The 21,473-nt window shown below is 42.2% G+C and overlaps 1 protein-coding gene across 2 annotated transcripts in view; it reads left to right on the top strand.

The window, feature by feature from the left end:
- TRPC6 (transient receptor potential cation channel subfamily C member 6) overlaps positions 1-21,473 on the top strand; it is a 357,579-nt gene that overhangs the window by 906 nt on the left and 335,200 nt on the right. The window lies entirely within an intron of this gene.

Below are 21,473 nucleotides of genomic sequence, written 5' to 3'. Positions count from 1 at the left end.
CTGTTAACTGTTTATAGCAAGCAGATCTCAGAAATTATGAGCGAAAGTGGGGATGAGTGGACATGGGAAAAAGTTAACTTGCCATCCACAAATTAATCTATCTAGTGTTGGAAAATCGTTGAATCTGAATTCTTGAATGATCAGTCACTATATTAAAAAGAATTGTCAAAAGATATCCACTTGGAAAATGAAATGAAAAATAATTCTAAATGCTACAGCCCAGGTTTCTTTGACAAACGGATGATTATTTGATTTGGACACATTCTATTTGTGTGTGGAGATGACTTGAGCTCTAAATTGATGTAATGTAGTGATGAGATATTGCAAAAGTGTGTTTGACTTTTAGCTGCATAGGGTATATGTCATTTGTCAAGTACAGTTGAGTGTTCTGGTGTTTGCCGGAATTTGTAGCACCAGTACTAACATGAATAATTGGGATGGAATGAGAGCTTGACTGTATAACATTATACATGAGTGTTTTTGACTTATGATATTCAGGTTTTTCACCACTGCTTTGCCGTGAAGTAGAATAAAATAGATTCGAACTGGAATGCTGTTTATGCTTATTTGAAAGTAAAGTGCCAATGAAGGCATAACTGTGTTCCATTCTGGCTCTATACTGAAATCAGAGGCACATGGATCACAATGAAAATAAATTGTTTTATGCACCATTCTACTGTGTTAAAAAGCAGATTTTAACAGTATTAACAGGTTCTTATAATCTCATTTATCTCTGCTTTCACACAACAGGATTTTTAATTGGATTACTGTATAAAGCTACAATAACATAAGCCACAAGGCTGGATTTAAGTTTCCAGTGCCTAAAGGTAATGGGGAGGGGAGGTTGTCCATGTCCTCCCCTGGGGGGAGGAGCAGGGGACAATTCCATCCTGCTGAAGTTATTCCCTCTTATGCCATCCCCCTCACCTCTAAGTTGCAGCACAGGCCCCCACAATAGAAACAACAGCAAGCAGAGCCAGGAAATTCAGCGAGGGGCCTCCAGCAACCCTTCTGTGCTCACTGGCCCCCTCCTCTCATATGGGTTTCCTACTAGTATGGAAATAAATGCAAGGGGAGGGTTTCTGCAGGGTCGGTGAACATGCAAAGGTTGCAGGAGGCTCTGCACTGAATGTCCTGGACCTGCTTTGCTGCTGCTTCAGTTGTGGGGCTCATGCCACAATATAGAGCTAAGGGGATGCCATAGGAGGCCTGGATTTAGGCATGCATCAGCAATGCCAGCACTTCAGCATCTATAAAAAGTTGTCTCTGGAAGCAATTGCTAATAAAAAATCCCCACTCAATATGATTTAGTGTTTACAACAGGGATGGGCAATTCCAGTCCTTGATTTTCAGGATATCCCTAATGAATATGCATTAGATAGATTTGCATGCCATCTGCCTCCATTGTATGTAAATATGTCTCATGCATATTTGTTGGTGATATCTTGAACTTCTGACCGGTTGGTGGCTCTTGAGCACTGGGATGGCCAACTCCTGGTTTATGAGAATATTAACTAAGCATATAAGGGTTCATTTTTGAACAGTCACAGATCTCCTAAAATCACTGACTAAACCTTAGCTGCCAGTCTTAGCCAGCGAGAATTATGCCTCTCATTTTTGCGGCCCTAGTTTGATTGTCTAAACTTAGCCGGCTAGCACAGAAAATAGGTGGTGGCCAGAGCTAAGGAGGTCTAAGGTGCCTACACAGAGGCATAACCAGTTGGAAAAACAAAAAAAAAAAAAAAAAAAACCAAACCCAGAGGTGAAACTGCCTCTGTACAGGTTGTTGGTTGAGACCTCACCTAAGACATGTCTGTAAGGATAAAGAAACAGTGGAGATAGTCCAGGGAAGGGCTATCAAAACAGTGCAGGATCTGCATCAAGAGGCCTAAAGGTAAGACTAAGACACCTAAAGAGGAGAGGTGAGGGAATATGTTAGAGACATTTAAATAATACACTCAAACTTTCAGCATGAGGCTTTAAGTAGGTAGACTCAGGAAATGCAATAAAAAAATATTTCTTTAGAGAAAGGGTGGTGGATGCATGGAATGGTTTTCTGGTAAAGGTGATAGAAACAAAACCAATAAAGGAATTCCAGAAAGCATGGGTTAAACATAGAGACTTCTTAGTGGCAATGAAGTGAGGGGAAAAGGCAAGAATCAACAGCTCCATGCAGTACACTAGGAATGAAATTGGGTAGATTAGATGGGCCTTAAGGGCATTATGAATTGTCATATTCTGTTTCTATGCTTCTATGTTAAATTGTGAGCCTGCCCCAGTAACACTTCTGGAACTGCCCTTTTTTTTCAGCAGCTAAAGTTAGCCACATAGTAAATTTAGAAAACTAAATGTAGCCACATAACAGAGGAAAATTTTCACCTTTTGGGATCTAGCCACCTAAGTACCCTTTTTGATATTACTGTATATGAAAGAAAAATAGCATATGCTATTTATTCTCTGGTTAAAAGTTATAAAAGAGAGGCCCTATCTATTTCCTTCTGCTTCTTTGGGCTTCTAACTCCTTCTGAATTGGGGCTGGAATCCAAGTCTTCATTTGCAGTTACCTTGGCATTTTACGCCCACATTATTATATCCTCTCCCAACTCAACCAGCCCAGTCACTGCAGTGAAAGACTCCCGACTGGGGACCATGCCCCAAGGCTCCTTTTGGCACCCTGCAATCATGGGCCCTAAATCCAGCTACAAGTTGTTGTTGTTACGTGGTGACTGGGGCTTCCTCCCTCCGGGGGCTGCATGCTTTCCTGCCAAGGCATCTGTAACCCTGGACAGCCCGGGGCTTGGAGGACCTGACCTGGGAATCGAGATTGGGTTCTTTGCATGGCAGTGCCCAGCACTGCCACTTTCAGGGAGAAAATAAGAGCACCATTATCTAAGGGAGCGGAATAGGGAAGAAAAGGAGACTAGAATGTAAAAAGATGACAGTAACTGCTATTGAATGTGCTGTAGCAGCATCATCCCATGAAATTCTTTCCTTCCTCTTTAGTAGATATTTTTTTTCTTTCAGGCTACTCATACCATTCAGTTTTATGATCTTACTTTGTGGTGTTTTTGCAGCTTTCTCAGTCTCAGAAAATAAAATGAGAACATTTGCCACTGTATTCAAGTGATAATACATACTAGGGATGTGAATCATTTTCCATATCGTCTTAACGATAGAAATCGTGTGGCAGGGCAAGAAAATCGTCTTAGGCACGATTTTTTAGTTAAAAAATCGTTAAAAATCGTTTTTTCCGATTAGTGCGCACTAACTCGAGTTAGTGCGCACTAACGGGAGTTAGTGCGCACTAACTGGGAGTTAGTGCGCAATAACTGAAAATGATACAATTTGACACTTTTCAGGTCAGTTAAGGTCAGTTTAGGAATGAATATGTATTCCTATTGGCTGCCCTCTTATTTATTCATGTTACCAAGTTTCCTACTGACAGTATATGGGGGATGGGAAATGGAAACAGTTGGTAGCTTGACAAAACAAGTAATGTGATCAGTCAATGTGACTAGAACTTGTGCCCTAACCCTGATACCAGGGGTATTGTGATCTTCCTGCACACAGTGCCCTATCCCTATTAATACCAGGAGTGTTGTGATCTTCCTGCACACAGTGCCCTATCCCTAATACCAGGGGTGTTGTGATCTTCCTGCACACAGTGCCCTATTCCTGATACTGGGGGTGTTGTGATCTTCCTGCACACAGTGCCCTATTCCTGATACCGGGGGTGTTGTGATCTTCTTGCACACATCCCGGTATCAGGGATAGGGCACTGCATGCAGGAAGATCACAACACTCCTGGTATTAATAGGGATAGGGCACTGCATGCAGGAAGATCACAACACTCCTGGTATTAATAGGGATAGGGCACTGCATGCAGGAAGATCACAACACCCCTGGTATCAGGGATAGGGCACTGTGTGCAGGAAGATCACAATACCCCGGAGGAGTGAGGGTCAGGCAGCTCCCCCCTGTCTGTGAAGCCAGCCTCTCACTAGTAATGCAGGGAGGGAGCTGTCTCAGACTTCACCATCCTCCCCCCCCCCTCACCCACACACCATTCACTAGCTGGGACATGGGGGAAGTCAGGAGTGAGGGTCAGGCAGCTCCCCCCTGTCTGTGAAGCCAGCCTCTCACTAGTAATGCAGGGAGGGAGCTGTCTCAGACTTCACCATCCTCCCCCCCCCCCTCACCCACACACCATTCACTAGCTGGGACATGGGGGAAGTCAGGAGTGAGGGTCAGGCAGCTCCCCCCTGTCTGTGAAGCCAGCCTCTCACTAGTAATGCAGGGAGGGAGCTGTCTCAGACTTCACCATCCTCCCCCCCCACCTCACCCACACACCATTCACTAGCTGGGACATGGGGGAAGTCAGGAGTGAGGGTCAGGCAGCTCCCCCCTGTCTGTGAAGCCAGCCTCTCACTAGTAATGCAGGGAGGGAGCTGTCTCAGACTTCACCATCCTCCCCCCCCCCTCACCCACACACCATTCACTAGCTGGGACATGGGGGAAGTCAGGAGTGAGGGTCAGGCAGCTCCCCCCTGTCTGTGAAGCCAGCCTCTCACTAGTAATGCAGGGAGGGAGCTGTCTCAGACTGGTATCAGGGTTAGGGCACTGTGTGCAGGAAGATCACAACACTCCTGGTATTAATAGGGATAGGGCACTGTAAGAGATGACTGTAGTAGATTGAATAAAGATCTGATGTTTCTGTTCTCCTCACACCAAACAAAAACAACACACAAGCAGAGAAGCCCTTCTTACAAAGCTGAGCTAGTGAGTTAAGTAGGAGGAAAAGTAAACATACTTGTGCCAGTGTGGCTACTTAAAAAATACACTTACCAACAATCAATTACATATATTTGAACTGTGTACAGTTCCAGCCAGGACCACCTTTCTAAAATGCACAGTGATTGGCAAATTCAACATGCACTAGCATTTCAGGTGCCTGCTAACAAAAATAATAAACAAACAAGTTCTAGTCACGTGAGTGCTGATCATTACATTACTTTTTTTGTCAAGCTTCCAACTGTTTCCATTTCACATCCCCCCAACCATTACCTCAGTATTAGCCTTGGTAACATCAATAGATAAGAGCACAGCCAGCCAATAGGAATACATACATACATATTCATTCCTAAGTGACCTTTACTGACCTGGGAAGTGTGAACACTTTGTTTCATTTTCTGTTGGTGTTCGTTAGTTTCCAGTTCCATTTCCCATCCCCCCAACCATCACCTCAGTGGTAACCTTGGTAACATCAATAGATAAGAGGGCAGCCAGCCAATAGGAACACATATTCATTCCTAACTGACCTTCAGTGACCTGGAAAGTGTTTATTTGTATCATTTTCAGTTAGTGCGCACTAACTCGAGTTAGTGCGCACTAACGGGGAGTTAGTGCGCACTAACTCGAGTTAGTGCGCACTAACACGATTTAACGATTTTTAACGATAAATCGTTAGAATTTCTATTGTATCGTGTTCTATAACGATTTAAGACGATATAAACATTATCGGACGATAATTTTAATCGTTGAAAAACGATTCACATCCCTAATACATACAAAATGCAAAGATGGGCCTGAGAATGAAGAAAAAGCTCATAAGCACAATGGCAAACACAACGTTTAAGAAGTTAGCTGATGCAAACAATGCACATTTCTTTTTAAGGTTTCGAATATACTTGTGTTTGTTCAAAGTGACTGGTACTCCATGCTTTTAAGTGGGTCCCAGTTCCTTATATTGAGGAGAAGAAAGTACAATCAGCATGCTTACACTATATGGAGCCACCTAGCCACTGAACTATATGTAGCAATGGAAGTAGGTCTGGCAGGCAACAGGAAATCTCTCCATTACCGTCTTTTCAAAAACATTATGGAGGATGATAAGAGTGAAAATATGAAACAATAAGCAGGAAGAGCGTTGTCCCTGAAAGACACATTCTGTGTGCAATTCTGGTCACCGCATCTCAAAAAAGATCCAGTTGCACTGGAGAAAGTGCAGAGAAGGGCGACAAAATGATAAGGGGCATCGAATGGCTTCCCTATGAGGAAAGGCTAAAGAAGTTAGGGTGGTTCAGTTTGGAGAAGAGACGACTGAGGGGGGATATGATAGAAGTCTACAAAATCATGAAAGGATTAATGATAATTGGTTATTTACTCTCTCAGGTAATAGAAGGACCAGGGGGCATTCCATGAAGTTAGCAAGTAGCTCATTTAAAACAAATTGAAGAAAATTCTTTTTCACTCAGCACTTAGTGACACTCTGGAATTCATTGCCAGGGGATGTGGTTTCAGTTGTTAGTGTTACTGGGTTTAAAAAAGGTTTGGATAATTTCCTAGAGGTTAAATCCATAAACTGTTATTACAGTAATTAATAAGAAAGCAATAGTAGCTTGTGATCTATCTAATGTCTGGATACTTGCCAGGTACATGTGACTTGGATTGGCCACTGTTGGAAACAGATACTGGGCTTGATGGACCCTTGGTCTGACCCAGTATGGCATGTTCTTATGTTCCATACACAATGGATCCATGTCTCAGATGGACATTCCAAAGTAGGCTCCTTTGCAGGGAAAAAAAATAGTCACTACCTTGTGAGTAGAACATTGGTAAAGACTCAAGTAAATAAGCAACAGGTCTTAGGAAATTTGAAGCTGATAATATAGTCTGGTAGCTGAGATAGTCCGCTTGAATGCATGACGTTAAAGGTTAACAAACAAAATATAAAGCGACACCTTTTTATTGGACTAAATACATTTGACTAATTTTCTGGAGTTAGTACAATAAAAAGGTATTGTCTTATTTTTTGTTTATCTTTTTTTTCTGGGTAAAGATACTTTATTAATTCAAGGGCCATCCATAAATAAATAAATAAATAAATAAGGCTTTTGAGAATCTGTTTACTGTCTATATCAGGTAGACCTATGGGCAATATTTAAGGATCTGGCAAAAATAAGTCAAATAACCTGCCAGCCAGCTTCTTGCATAATTTTGAAGTAATGTACCTTTTCCCCAAGGATTTAGCTTCCAGCATCTTCAAGAAGAAAAAACTGGGTAAGAAGAGTGCTTCAGCACTTTGCTCCTAAGGTGTAACAGACAGATTGGACAAAAGTCCTGCCACAATATTTGCAAAATGTTTTCTCTGCTTGGTTTAAATTTCTAGAAGTTGCAGGAAGCTAAATCTTTGGGCAAAAAAGTACATTATTTCAAAACTGTTTAAACACACTGAGTTACAGACTTTTTTTTTTTTTTGCTCTGTTTCTGCTTTATCTTTTTAATTCTGCACCTGTAATCGTAAGTATAGATACTATATAATTACTTAATTGTTAGGTATCTTCACTGATTTTTTTTTTTTTTTTTTTTTTTTATTTTTTATCAATTTAAACAAAAAATTTACAAAGGATTATCACTTTGTACAGAAACATAAAGAAACAAAGCTATCTCCATTTTACAACTTTACAGTTTCATTAAGAAGAAGAATAACATTTTCAATATCTTGACCTCAAATATAGAGAGGGTGAACAGCCAGAAAAAAGAAGGAGATATTTTTAGGAAAATGTTACTTAAGAAAAAGCTTAACGGTCAATAACAACTATTCTTCCTTATCTATGACTCCACATTTGCAGCATCCTGAACTGGGGGATTATAAGGCAATCTTTTCCTGTTCTCTAATAATTCTTTCATTTGTTCAGGTACAAAGAAAACATAAGTAACATTGTCTAACTTCAATATACATCAACAGGGATACCTGAGTACAAAACTTGCCCCCAGCGAACGGGCTTCTTGTCGCATTGACAAGAAGCCCCGCCTTCTCACCTGGGTAGCCTGTGCCAAATCAGGGAAGACCTGCACCGGTTTACCCAAGAATTCTGCTCTCATATTAGAAAAATAATTCCTCATAATCAGACTGAGGTCTTGAGAATAAATAAAAGAAACTAAGAGAGTAGATCTCTCTATAACTTCTGGAGTGGAAGTCTCTAGAAAAGTTGTTAAATTAGCAAGATCAAGCTCTGGAGCAGCTTCTTCTCCTCTAGGCCTTACATGAGGCATGAAATACACCTTATTCAAAGCTGGAATATTTTCAGGTGCTATCTTCAGAATTTCCACCATGTATTTCCTCAAAGTTACTCTCGGTTGTTCGCCCATAATCTTCGGGAAATTTATAAACCTAAGGTTTAAATTCCTTGATTTATTTTCAAGCTGTTCCATTTTCCTGTTAATGGCGATACGATCTTTCAACATAGCTGCTTGCATTTCCTGAGACTTCTTTACTTGCTCTTCCAGCCTCATAATCTTTTGTTGATGTTCTAAATATTTTGCATTATATTCTTGGGCAAAACCTCCAATTTTCTGGGTAACATTCGATTGTTGTTGAGCCACTTTATATAATGCCATCCCCATTTTAGTTATCAGCTCCCAGAGGGCTTCCATGGATACCACCTCAGGTTTAGGGAACAAGGCATTTCCTGCTTCTGGCTCAAACTTAAAAAAATCTTCGCCGTTAAAGGCATTCATTGTGGAAACAAAGTCCAAATTCAAGTTTGCCGCCTGCATCCCTGCCGTCCCTTCTCCTGTTTCTTCCAGGCCTGCATTTTCTCTCCCAATCCCCGCGGTGGTTCCTGCCGCTACACCTATCTCCCCAGTAGGGATCGGTAAGGCACTCACCGGGCTCGAGGAATCTCTGGGGACCGGCACTGGAGGTGTCCTGGGGTCTGGAGGGCTCAGTGTGGTTTCTCCAGGGTCAGCCACGGCTCCTCCCGTGGCTACCTCCGCGGAGCATGGCACCTCCAATTTTGAATAGTTTGCAGTCAGCTCCGTTATCAAACGCTGTCCGGACGGCAGGGGTAGTGCTGCAGGATACACACGAACCCGACCTTTCCGTTTCGGGGGCATTTTTGGATTTTCTCCGATGAAGAAACAAACAAATTGTAGAAATCCAGGGAGCGTCTGAGCAGAGCTGCTACACCGCCGCCATCTTGGCCACACCCCCTTCTATTCTGATTTTTTTTTTTTTTTTAAATATGCAACAAAAACAATATTTGGAAATTCAGCCACTGGCTGAATTGCAAAGTTAGCTGGATAAACATATCCTGTTTTCTTTGTAGGGATATTCAGTGCAGCAGCACTATTGAATATAGCTATCTTAAAAATAGCTGGATACATTTATCTGGCTAACAATAGGACTGCTCTACTGCATGACCAAATTTAGCCAAAGTTAGCCGGATATGTTATCTGGCTAACTCTAAATAACAGAGAGATCCGGGTATCCCGGATATCCCAGAAAAGCCCCTGGAATACGCCTGTGTTAATTGCCTAAACTGTAGCCGGATAAGGAGATATCCAGCTAAAGTTTATCCAGATAAGTGTCCCAAATATTCAAAAGCCAGCACCTAGCCGAATAATTTGTGGCGTTATCCAGCTGAATGCCTCTGAATATGGATCTCTCTGTATTTTATTGTCTATAGATCAGCAATATTTTGTTCAAAAATGGATGTGTTTATTGTAATTTTTTAGCCATCCATGAAAGATCATTCTTACTCTTTCACTGATCTTACTCTTCTCAGACATTCATTTCCAATATTTTCTGGGGGTTTTTTCACTCTGCATCTCATATGTAGGAAATGAACTGATGCAACATCTTGACACAGAAAATTCAAGATATAGCTTATTCAAGAGAGGAGTCACCAGTAATGTTCTTTGTTTGGCCTCTAAGGGTTATCACAACATCCTTTCCCTCAGGGTATGAGAACTCTTCTATCTGAGCAGACCAGAAATATTGTAAAGACAGTATATTGTCACCACAGGATATGTATCAAAAAATATGTAATTAGAAACTTATTCTCTAACATGTATCATTAATTACTCACAATGCCTGATCATTATACAGAGCCAACTAGTAACAGACTATTAGAGGTCCATATTCAGTCACAATCTAGCTAGCAAAGCTATCTGGCTAACTTTGGGAGTATATTCAGCTAGCAAAGCCAGATAGCTTTGCTAGCTAGATTGTGACTGAATATGGACCTCTAATAGTCTGTTACTAGTTGCAGCTGCACTATTGAATATAGCCGGCTGTCTTAATGTTAGCAGGATAAAGTTAGCCAGCTAACTTTAGAACAGCTCTATGGCACAGGCCTGGATTTTCCATTCTCGCAGAAAATGGTGAATCCCGACAGCGATCGCACTACCGAGTTATCGCTGCCGGCTTTCGCACCCAATAGCGCCACCGTGAAAGGTGGCGCTATTGGGCGTACTACTGGCGGCAATAACGCGCCTTACCTTATTTCCACCAGCAAAGATACCGCCGAGTCCACCTCCCCGACGCCCCGACTCCGCCCCCCGCTTTCGCGTGCGACACGGATAGAAAATAACCCCCTTAGCTAGATAAATTATCTGGCTAACTCTGAATTTCGGAGGTAGCCGGATAACTTATCCAGCAAATGTAACTCCTCCCTGAAATGCCCCCTGAATGCCCCTAAGTTATATGGATAAAAAATAACCTGATAATAAGATATCCAGCTATAATTTAGCTGGATAAGTGCATAAATATTAATTTAGCTGGATAACATCTGAGTTATCAGTTAAATGCCTCTGAATATGAACCTCTTACAGACTAGTAACCTCACGTAACCAGAAAAACTACCTTGATTGAGACTGAGCCAGCCCGATCTTAGACGCTAAACTGGATTAGTACTTGGAAGGGAGACCAGTCACACAAGACAAGGGCAAAGGTCTGTAAAAGCAGATAAGTTACTTACCACCACCAAGTGTAACCAGTGAAGCCCTTTTAATAAAATATTTAATTTAAAACTTTTTTTCAACCCTTAATCTATCCTGACCCTTCTAACACATGAAATAATTATGAAAATTTACAAAAAATGGAAAAAAAGAAATGATTTTTAAACTAACTCAAGTAATAAAACCTCTTATACACTTCCATTTAGAAACTGTCAGTTTTGAAAAGGTTGGCATGGAAGGTGAATGTCTCAGAAACATGTTTGCACTTGATTTTTAGAGAATAATTTTCAAACAGTCCGTGTAGGGCCAAAGTCTACAGTGACTTTGCACATACAAATATTAGTTCCAATTTTCAAAGCAGACTTATTCGCACAAGTCCGCTTTAAAAATGAGCAGTTTTGTCCCTGCATGTGCTTGAACATACAAACACAAAGCCATACCTGCTCTTGAGCAGGTGCAATTCCGTGTGTGTATGTACATATACATGCATACTTTAGAAAATTGAAAATGTATGCCTATGCATTCCTTGCCCAAATTCTTTCCCCAGAATGCAAGAGAGAGAGAGAGAGAGAGAGAGAGAGAGAGAGAGAGAGAGAGAGAGAGAGAGAGAGAGAGAGAGAGACTTACTATAGTGCCTATGCCCTACATAGGTATTTGAATCCCTATGGGAGGGCTACCTACTAACTCGGGGTGGGGATTAGGTATGAGCGTCGGGGGTTGGGGGCCACTTTCGCATTCCACATGAGACCTATGGACAGAACAGTGGTCTCTAGTGCAGATTTGCTGGCCGTCGGAGTGAGGACGCTCACTCCAAGAAGTGGTTTGGGCAACGTTCTCTCTACCTAGCTTGATGGACACTCTACCTGGGCAACAACATGCTAGGTGGAGAGAACGTTGCCCAAACCACTTCTTGGAGTGAGCGTCCTCACTCCGACGGCCAGCAAATCTGCACTAGAGACCACTGTTCTGTCCGTAGGTCTCATGTGGAATGCGAAAGTGGCCCCCAACCCCCGACGCTCATACCTAATCCCCACCCCGAGTTAGTAGGTAGCCCTCCCATAGGGATTCAAATACCTATGTAGGGCATAGGCACTATAGTAAGTCTCTCTCTCTCTCTCTCTCTCTCTCTCTCTCTCTCTCTCTCTCTCTCTCTCTCTCTCTCTCTCTCCCCCATCATGAGCCTGAAAACAGGCTGTCTGGGTCAGGGAAGGGGAACATTACTTCCTAGGCCCTGAGCATTTTATTTTATTTAAAAGTGTTTGTATACCGTCTTTACAAACAGTGTTTAATCAAAACGGTTTACATAACTAAATAAAAAACAAATGTAAATAAAGATTTAAATTTAAAAGAACATAAAGATTATCAAATTATAAAAGCTCAAAATTACAAAAATATATAATAAAAATCTAAAACAATGAATAGTTTACATAGAAAATAAATCAATATATAATAATGTTGTGCCCTGTGTGATGGAGAAGTAGTTATGTTATTTAGTGTGTGATATATGGAAAGCAGATTGAAATAAATGTGTTTTTAGGGATTTTTTGAAGTGTTTGGAGTTGGATATGGATCTTAAAGAGTCTGGTAATGCGTTCCATAAGATTGGTCCAATGACAGAGAATGATCTTTTTCTGGTGATGTCAAGACGGGCCTGTCGTGGTGATGGGATGTCTAAGAGGTTTTTGTCCAGTGATCTTAGATGTCTGGTGGGTTTGTAAATCCGGAGAATGGAACATAAGGTAGTTGAATTAGGAGTGTAGATGAGAGAGTGTATAATGGACAGGATCTTGAATTGTATTCTGTATTTAATTGGTAACCAATGTAATGATTGAAGTATCGGAGTGATGTGATTTTTTATGGAAGAGTTTGTTAAGATACGTGCTGCTGCGTTTTGGATCAGTTGAAGTGAGTGAAGTGTGTTATCTGGGAGACCTATATAAAGAAAATTACAGTAGTCAAGCCCAGAAAAGATGAGTGATTGAAGTATAGTCCGAAAATCGTGAAAGAAAAGTAGAGGACGAAGCCGTTTCAAGAGTTGAAGCTTATAAAATGAATTTCTGGTAATTATGGATATGTGTTGTTTTAATGAAAGATCTGAATTAATGGTTATACCTACATTTTTTGCAGATTTGGAGATGGGGATAGTGATACCGTTAAATACTAATTGAGGGGGGGGACCTATGGATGAATCTGTAATTTATGAGAGGTGGACTATTTCTGTTTTTTTTTTATTTAGTTTTAGTCTATTGTGAGAGAGCCATGTGTCAATAGTCGTGAGGTATAAAGATACTAAGGATAATGTGTGAGTCCAAGAGGTGTTGTATGGTACCATAAACTGTATGTCATCGGCGTAGATTTTGAATTGTATGTTTAGTGAGGCTAAGATGCGGCAAAGAGGTAGTAGATAGATGTTGAAGAGAATAGGGGATAGAGAAGAACCTTGTGGAACACCCGATGCAATAGAGTATGGTTCAGAAGAATGATTGTTTATATTGACTTGTTGAATGCGATCAGACAAAAATGAAATAAACCATTGTAATACAGCACCAGAAATACCTATAGATTTGTTCAAAAATCTAATTTAGTATTAAAGTCTCTTTCATACAGCACTAACAATCATACTGGAAGCAATTGGTGGCTTCCAACTTAACTTTTACTGATTAAAGATGAAAATATTAAGTTCCAGTTTCTTAGTCTTTACAATCCATTTTACAGCTTCAGATTTTCTAATACACTTTTGACTTTCAGCTTCTAGTTAATGTAGTCTGTTACTGATGTCAATTAATAGGTCTTATCATGTCTTATTCCGGATCTAATTAATGGGGTAGTTTTGGACCTTCCTCCCAGAATTTGCTGGATAGGATAATCTTTACTTAACTAAAGTTCTGTTTTCATATCTTTGCCCGGTTGTTCAGTCATTCTTCTAACTTCCCTGCTTGTTCCTGGATGGTACCTCCTTTCTCCTTTCTTTAGCATCTGGGTGATATAGATGTGTTCAGAGATCCTCTTTTCCTTCTCCTCCTCTCTCCCCAGGAATTGAGCTAGATCTATTTCTCCGCCAGGACTAGTTATATAGTCCATTCCTGCTCTCGGTTTGAGAGACACCGCTCCTCTAGATGGCATGCACTGAGCCTCTAAGCCCTAGGGCACTCAGACATGTTTAAAAGGGAAACAAAACTCGAGAAAATGTGCGGCTTGGCTGCATATTTTACTTTCTGTATCGTGCGGGAATAACTAATAGGGCCATCAACATGCATTTGATCAAATGTTGGTATATAAAAAATAAATAAATCCTCTTTAGAAGAGATCCTTTAGGATCTCTACACATGGGCATAAGTCAGTTTAGAAATCAACCACTTAAAGCAAATTTTTCAACTACACTTTTTTAGGAAAATTAGTGCTTTACCCACAGAAATGGCCTTTAGAAAATTGTGTGACCAATAAGTTTGTAAAATTATATGCATACATACTATGGGCCTGATTTTAAAAAGCATTTACTTGAGTAAAAACCAGGTTTACTGGGGTAAATTCACTTTACTTGAGTAAATGGCTTTTGAAAATTGCTACAATAGTAGCTACATTTACACATGCAACTCCTTTTGAAAATTACCCCCTATATGTGTGTACTTTTATGTGCATGAGGAGAAGCATTTCAGGGGTGGAGTCTAGACAGGGTTGGGACGAACATGCATTCTTTTTTATTTTAGATTTTCTTAATATAATCATAGATCTCTTAGGGCTGGATTTTCTTTCTTCGAACCAGTTTGTGATTACCGGGGCTAATGAGGGGCGCGGGGGGGGGGGGAGGGGCAAAGCGGGGGGCAGGCCTGCGAAAGCCGGCAGCGATCGCACCACCGTGGTGCTGTCGCTGCCGGCTTTCGCACCCAATAGTGCCATCGTAAAAGGTGGTGCTATTGGGCGCGCTACTGGCGGCGATAAGGGGCCTTACCTTTTCACCATCAGCGAAGTTTCCGTGGCGTCTGCCCCGATGCCGCCCCAACCCCTTCTCTTCTGGTGCTGACGCCGCCTCGACTCCACCCCGATCTAGATATCTCACGCGAAAAGGGTTAGAAAATAACCCTCTTAGAAACAAGTTTCATACAGTATTATTTTATTGCATCACCAATTTTTTGAAACATTTGTTGTATCAAACCTGTTTCTAAGAGACCTTTGATTATATTGCCGTGATCAACATTACAAGCTTAGCATTAGCTCATGTGCAGGTTCCCTGTATGAAGGTCACCTAGTTAAAGATGTGCTTTAAGAGTTGAGGAAGTTTGGCCAACACAGATATCCATAATTGTATCTGCTTCACGGAGATTTTCAATTGATATTTTATTCATGGCTCCATTTGAAAGCAATGGCCACAGTGTGTTTTGCTGCACATGCTGTTTTTTTCTAGTTCTTTCTACCTGCTACTCTTGCTTCCAGTCTTGCCACTGGTTTCAATAAATGTCTTAACAAGTATGAGTATTTATTGAAATTAGTTATGTACTTTAGGAGTTTTTTTCTAGCTGTGTTGGGTGATGAGAAGGTGGGTGGGGTCTCTAACCCATCTATGACTTTGAAGACATGATATCATGTATCTGACTTTGAGTTAGGGTAAATGATCCTGCCAACTAACTCTATTAGAGGCCTGTAAAGACCTTAAGTGCCAGAAATAATTATGGGAAAATAGAAAGTTTGTGATCTGTTGTGTCTGGAAGCCTACTGATTTAAGGTTTGTTGTCATTATTACAATTTAGGTCTGGGATTGCCCAACATTATTTGCAAAAGGGAAACAGATGATTTTAGCCTTATATAAGAGTCAATGAATGCCCTTTACTAGATAAAAGCCTGTAGAACAAGGTTTCCCAAGCATCTCTGGAGGCACATCTAACCAGTTGGGATTTCAGGATATCCATAAGAGATACAATATGCATGACATAGATTTGTATACATTGGAGACTGCAGGTATGCAGATCAATCTCATGTATATTCATTGTGGCAATCCTGAAAACTTGACTGGTTGGTGTGCCTCCAGGAGAGGGCTAGGGAAACACAAATTAGTAGACGAGGGAAATAGGGCTGCTCTGAATAGAATGTTAATACCAGCATTCTGCTATTTAAGACATTTTGAAAATTTGAATATTTTTTTGTGAGCATACCTGTATATTCAGTTCTACTGAAGATTGTTTTAACTATCTTTAAGTAGCTTTAGTTGATATTTAATTTTGCTTTGTGGTTGTTTGCACCACATAATATGATCTCTGAACTGATAAAATCTTTCTGTAAGATATTTGAATATGTAAATGTTTTCTTCACGTCATGGCCACCCAGGCCAATTTAGGTAGCCCCCAGGGAAGAGGCAGCACAGGGCAGATTATAGGTAATTCCAGAGCAGGAGCAGCACAGGAGTCAGGAGCAGGGCAAACCAGGGTTTACTGTCTGACTGGCCAACTCTGCCTTGGGTTGAGTCCGCAGGTTCTGGTGGCTGGCAGGACTAAGCTGGAGGTGGAACACAGCAATTCAGGACACAGAAGGACATCCAAACAGGCAGGGCAGACTACAGGATACTAGAAGGAGTCCACAAAACAAGGGGCAAGGAATGCACCAGCAGAACAGAGAAACAAGAGGGCAAGACAGACCAAGAGACAAGCGGGCAAGATAGAGCAGGGCAACACAAAGCACAGGGCAAGACCAGGTCAGGACCTAACAGAAAGAGTACAAGGCAAAGTGGAGACCAGACAAACAAGGACAGTAATCAGGCAAGAGGGCAACTGGGTCACCACACTAGAAGCAGAGAGAATAAACAGGCAGGAAGGCCACTGAAATGCCACACAGCAAAGATTCGGGAAACTCCAAGATGAGGCAGGGAGCTGTGAGTGAGGCAGGCTTTTAAGGCATGGTAGTGCCAAGTCATGTGCCTTCGAGGCAAACCTGTGTAGCTCAGACTGCAGCCCACTGAGGGCCCCTGCAGGCAAGAGGGTCGCATAGCAGCCAGAATGGTTACACTTCATTTTCTGCCCAAATATTGTGAAAGTTATTTCGATTAAAAATAAATGTCTGTTCAATGCACAATTGGAGTTGACCTTGCCAGAAAACCATTGTTTATGCAAGTCTGGATATTGGCAACCTTTGTGTAATGCTATCTAAGGCCTGACTAAACATTTGGCAAAAATTTCATCATCTATTAAAATCTTTATCTGGTCTTAAGCTTGCACTGATCTTCCCAATGGCAGCTGCTGGAAATATTTCTGCATGGCATCATTTATTTAAGTTTCACTGCCAATGTGTTTTATTTACCATGTGTTTGTAGAACTCTGGTCGGAGGAGGTCAGGAATTCATATAGGCCAAACTTCTGTTGCAGGCAGCTTTATTGGGGCAACATGGACAATAAAGATACAATAGCTTCTTGTCAACAGTACAAAATGCAACAGAAATTACAAATCAATCTAGGTTTTGCCTGGAAGGAAGATTCTTCAGTCTGGATAAAGTAACAGATCTTGCCTCTGTTTGCTTGTGTTTGTACAGAGCTGCGTATGACGTGTAGCATATAAATAGTCCTGGGTACTGGTCTGGTTCTCAGACTGTGCAAGGAAAGAGATCTGTCTCCTCTAGACAGGAACATGGAATTATGACAGGTAATTTACTATTGCAAGACAATTCTTAAGAAAAAAGATGTTACTTATTCTTGGTGCTTGCAGGCACTGAGTATCTGAGGCTGTTAAGACGGCAGGCTGTATTCTGGTAAAAACAATATTTAGCAGTCCTGAGCCCTATATGGGCAGAGGACCTTCTGGAAACTGTGAAACACTGGCAGTCCTTTAGCCCCTTTCTCTGCTAACATCCAGGGAGAAAATGTGTAGGGCTATATTTTGAGACAAATAGCCCCCTTTTCCTAGTGGATCCTGCCTAGAGATATTAGAAGGGTCTCTGAAGTGTAACAGTTCTTTCACAGCCTCAGGTAGTAGTTTTTGCTGCAGTCTAAGATCCTACCTAATCTGCATTTGCCTATATGTTGAAGGAAAAAAAAAAGACTCCAGGCAGGAATAATAGGGCTCACTCTTCCCTATTATGGACCCTGATTTACTAAGGCCTTGTTACATTTGGCAGCTCGCAGGACCTTTCCCCGAGATACTGCCTGTAGCCAGGCCTTACTTTCAAGGCAGGATGCAGACTGCTTCCACATGGCAGGATGCCAGCAGGATGTCACCAGTGCTGCCACCTCCTGACTCCCTCCATAGGTGCCCATGCACGCCTGACATCACCCCATTTAAAGGGCCCATGGTGGAAATAGGCTGTGGCACCCATTGATGACATCAGGCAAGCCCTATAAATAGGGCTTGCCTGACGTTCTCCTACCTTAAGTAGTGCATGTTGCCAGTATACTTTATTTCTCCAGCCTGCCCTGCCTCATCTAGCTTTGCCTCATCTCTCCAGCCTGCCTTGCCTTGTCAAGCCTTGTCTTGTCTTTCCAGCCTGCCCTGCCTTGTCCGTCCTTGCCTTGTCTCTCCAGCCTTGCCTCATCTCTCCAGTCTTGCCTTGTCTCTCCAGCCTACCCTGTGTTCTCCAATCTTGCCTCGTCTCTTCAGCCTTACCAGTCTGGTCTTTGCATAAAGGATGCGGCCTGTGCGAGGCAGCCCCAAAACCTGACATAACCTTCATGGCTGCAGGTCGCCCCCACATTCCCTGCCTGCCGCACCTGGCCTGTGACCGCCCTTTTCCCCAAATCTTCTTCAGCTATCCTGTGCCTTCCGCACCCTGACAGCCAGTCCCAAGGGCAGAGGTGCCTTGCTGCCACATCAACAGGTTCCTCTGGTACAGAGTCCCTTGAGGGGAACGTGCTTCTGTCCTCTTTGCCTTGTAAAACATCTTCAGCTGTGAAAACATTAAGAGAGATGCTGAAGAGCTTCTTCCTCTGTGCTGAGACCTTCCCTCCGCCTTCACTGGCCTCTTCCTTCTTGGATGACTCTGCACTCCGCTGCCTGGAAGTGGATGAAATGCAAACAGAGCGTACTGACAGAAGAGCCTATTAAATAAGCCGTTCTGTGGAGCAGAGGGGTGCATGTATGCAGGGAGGTTTTGGCAGGCAGACAGGGGGAATGTCTTCCCACTTTGGTTTAGTGAGCACAGATTCCAGCATGTGACACTATCTGACAGGGGATAGGTAATTCCTGCCATACAAAAGAGCTGCTCTGTTCAGAGATTTCCCCCTTTTCTTAGCCAGATGTTGAAGAGCTCCTTCCTCCCTGCTGAGTCTTTCCCCTCCGTTCTTCACTGGCCTCTTCCTTCCTGGATGACTCTGCACTTCACCGCCTGGAAGTGGATGAAATGCAAACAGAGAGTACTGACAGAACAGCCTATTAAATAAAGCCGATCTGTGGAGCAGGAGCCACTGTGGACTGGTTAAAAGAGGGGTGCATGTATGCAGGGAGGTTTTGGCAGGCAGGCAGGGGGAATGTCTTCCCACTTTGGTTATAGACTGGTATGGCGGTATCGCAGTCCTAGAGACAAACTGAACCAGGTCTCTGTCATAGCAACAATATGCAAGTCCACCTTCACCATCAGGGTGTGAGATCTGGACTCCTATCACCCAGGCTACGAGCTTTCCAGCTGCCTCGCTCTTGGATTGGCTTCTTGTTTGGCCCTTTTGCTTAGGAGTAGACTACTGAGCTGATTAATTTGGTTAATTTCTATGCCCACTTCAATGCTCCTGATGTAAGGTCTGAATTTCTAATGCTGGCAATTCTATGATGTATCAGAGTCTGATGCTGTTGTATGTGATATTATTGTTGTTTGTTCTCAACATAATTTTATGGATGTTCCATTGTAAATCGCCTAGGCCACAATCCTGTTGTGTTAAGCAATCAATAAATGTTAATAAATGAAATAATAATAAAAAAATATCCAGTCTCCTCACCTGCCCACCAGTCCTTCCATGTCAGTCCTCCCTGTCTCCTTCTTGTCTTCTTTTCGGAGGTTCATCCTAGGATACTGAGTGAGCTCAGAGATGTGCTGGTGGGTCTGCTGCATGACCTGTTCAATAGATCCCTGGAAATGAGAGTGGTGCTGAGTGATTGGAGAGAGCGGTGGTGGTCCCGCTTCACAAGAGTGAGAGCAGAGAGGAGGCTGGAAACTACAGGCCGACTGGCCTCACCTCGGTGGTGGGAAAAGTAGTAGAGACTCTGCTGAAGGAAAGGATAGTAAACTATCTACACTCAGGAGGATTGCTGGACCCGAGGCAGCATGGATTCACCAGGAGAAGGTCCTGTCAGACAAATCTGATTGATTATTTTGGTTGGGTAACTAAAGAATTGGATCGAGGAAGAGCACTTGATGTGATCTACTTGGATTTCAGCAAAGCTTTTGATATGGTCCCGCATAGGAGGCTTGTGAATAAAATGAGAAGCTTGGGAGGGAGCGCCAAGGTGCTGACATGGTTTACAAACTGGTTGACGGATAGAAGACAGGGTGTGATGGTAAATGGAACCTATTCTGAAGAGACAGCGGTGCTAAGTGGTGTGCCACAGGGATCAGTGTTGGGACCGCTCCTGTTCAACATCTTTGTGAGTGAGATTGTGGAAGGGACAGAAGGTAAAGTTTTTCTATTTGTGGATGATACAAAAAACTGCAACAGAGTGGGCACACCAGAAGGAGAGGTCTAAGACAGTGGTTCTCAACCTTTTTTTTGGCTGGGACACACCTGACAGATGGTTCTCACATGCGTGACACACTGAACATGTGACTGTCACGGGGCTAAATGTAAACATGCACTCTGCATCCACAGGAATCCCCTCAACCCCCAGTGAGTGCAGAGCAGATCTAGGGCATTACCCTGTACAACTCGCCGTACAAAAAATGATATTCTGGTTCTGATGACATCCCAGTAAAAGCAAAACAAACTCCCTTTACTACCTTTATGAAAAGACAGTTATTTACCACTAATGCATATCCTATTGAGAAAACACAACAAATAAGATTGATACAAATGCCTACATGCTAGTAAACTACCTCACCTCGGTCACACACCCTTTACCAAGTACAGAAAAACCACAAATTATAAATATGGAGACAGAATCTAGAAAGGAAAACCAAAAAAGCCACTCTGCATGCAGTGCGAAACTGGAGAAATGGAAAGAGAAATATAGCACCTAACAGACTCTCAGGATTTGCAATAATGCACACAAACTAACCTGCACAAAGTTACACCTGTATTATGGAACACATTCAAACAGTAAGAACCCTATCTAAGAAATACAACTATTAAAACAGGCCCTAAACTCTAATACATTTCCTATTGGGAAAACAGAATAAGCCAAGCTGCTGTAGAGCCCCACACAGAAATAATTGTAAAGCTATACTAAATATATTACAAAACAGCTGCTGAACAGATTAATATCCAACAATTAAAAACTCATAAAAATTACTAAAACATGTCCAAATATCAAAATATTTCGAAAGAGCAGACATCACATAATACACAATAATTAAAATGGCAGTCAATCAAGAAAAATAAATTTAAAAAGCCATCTTTACTTACCCTCTCCAGCAACTCTCCTACTCCTTTCCCTTCCAGGCCACTAGCACTCACCAGAAGCAGCAAGGGCTGCTGAAGCTCTGTCCTCACAGTCCTCTTCCTTAGCACCCACAACCAGTCACTCACTCACTCACACACACACACACACACACACACACACACACACACACAATTAGACCCCACGACCAGTCTCGGTCTTTCTCATACCAA

The sequence above is a fragment of the Rhinatrema bivittatum genome, chromosome 5 (genome assembly GCF_901001135.1).
Source record: "Rhinatrema bivittatum chromosome 5, aRhiBiv1.1, whole genome shotgun sequence".
Classification (NCBI taxonomy): domain Eukaryota; kingdom Metazoa; phylum Chordata; class Amphibia; order Gymnophiona; family Rhinatrematidae; genus Rhinatrema; species Rhinatrema bivittatum.
The sequence above is the reverse complement of the archived record's forward strand: the minus strand, read 5'-3'. Positions and strand labels throughout refer to the sequence as shown.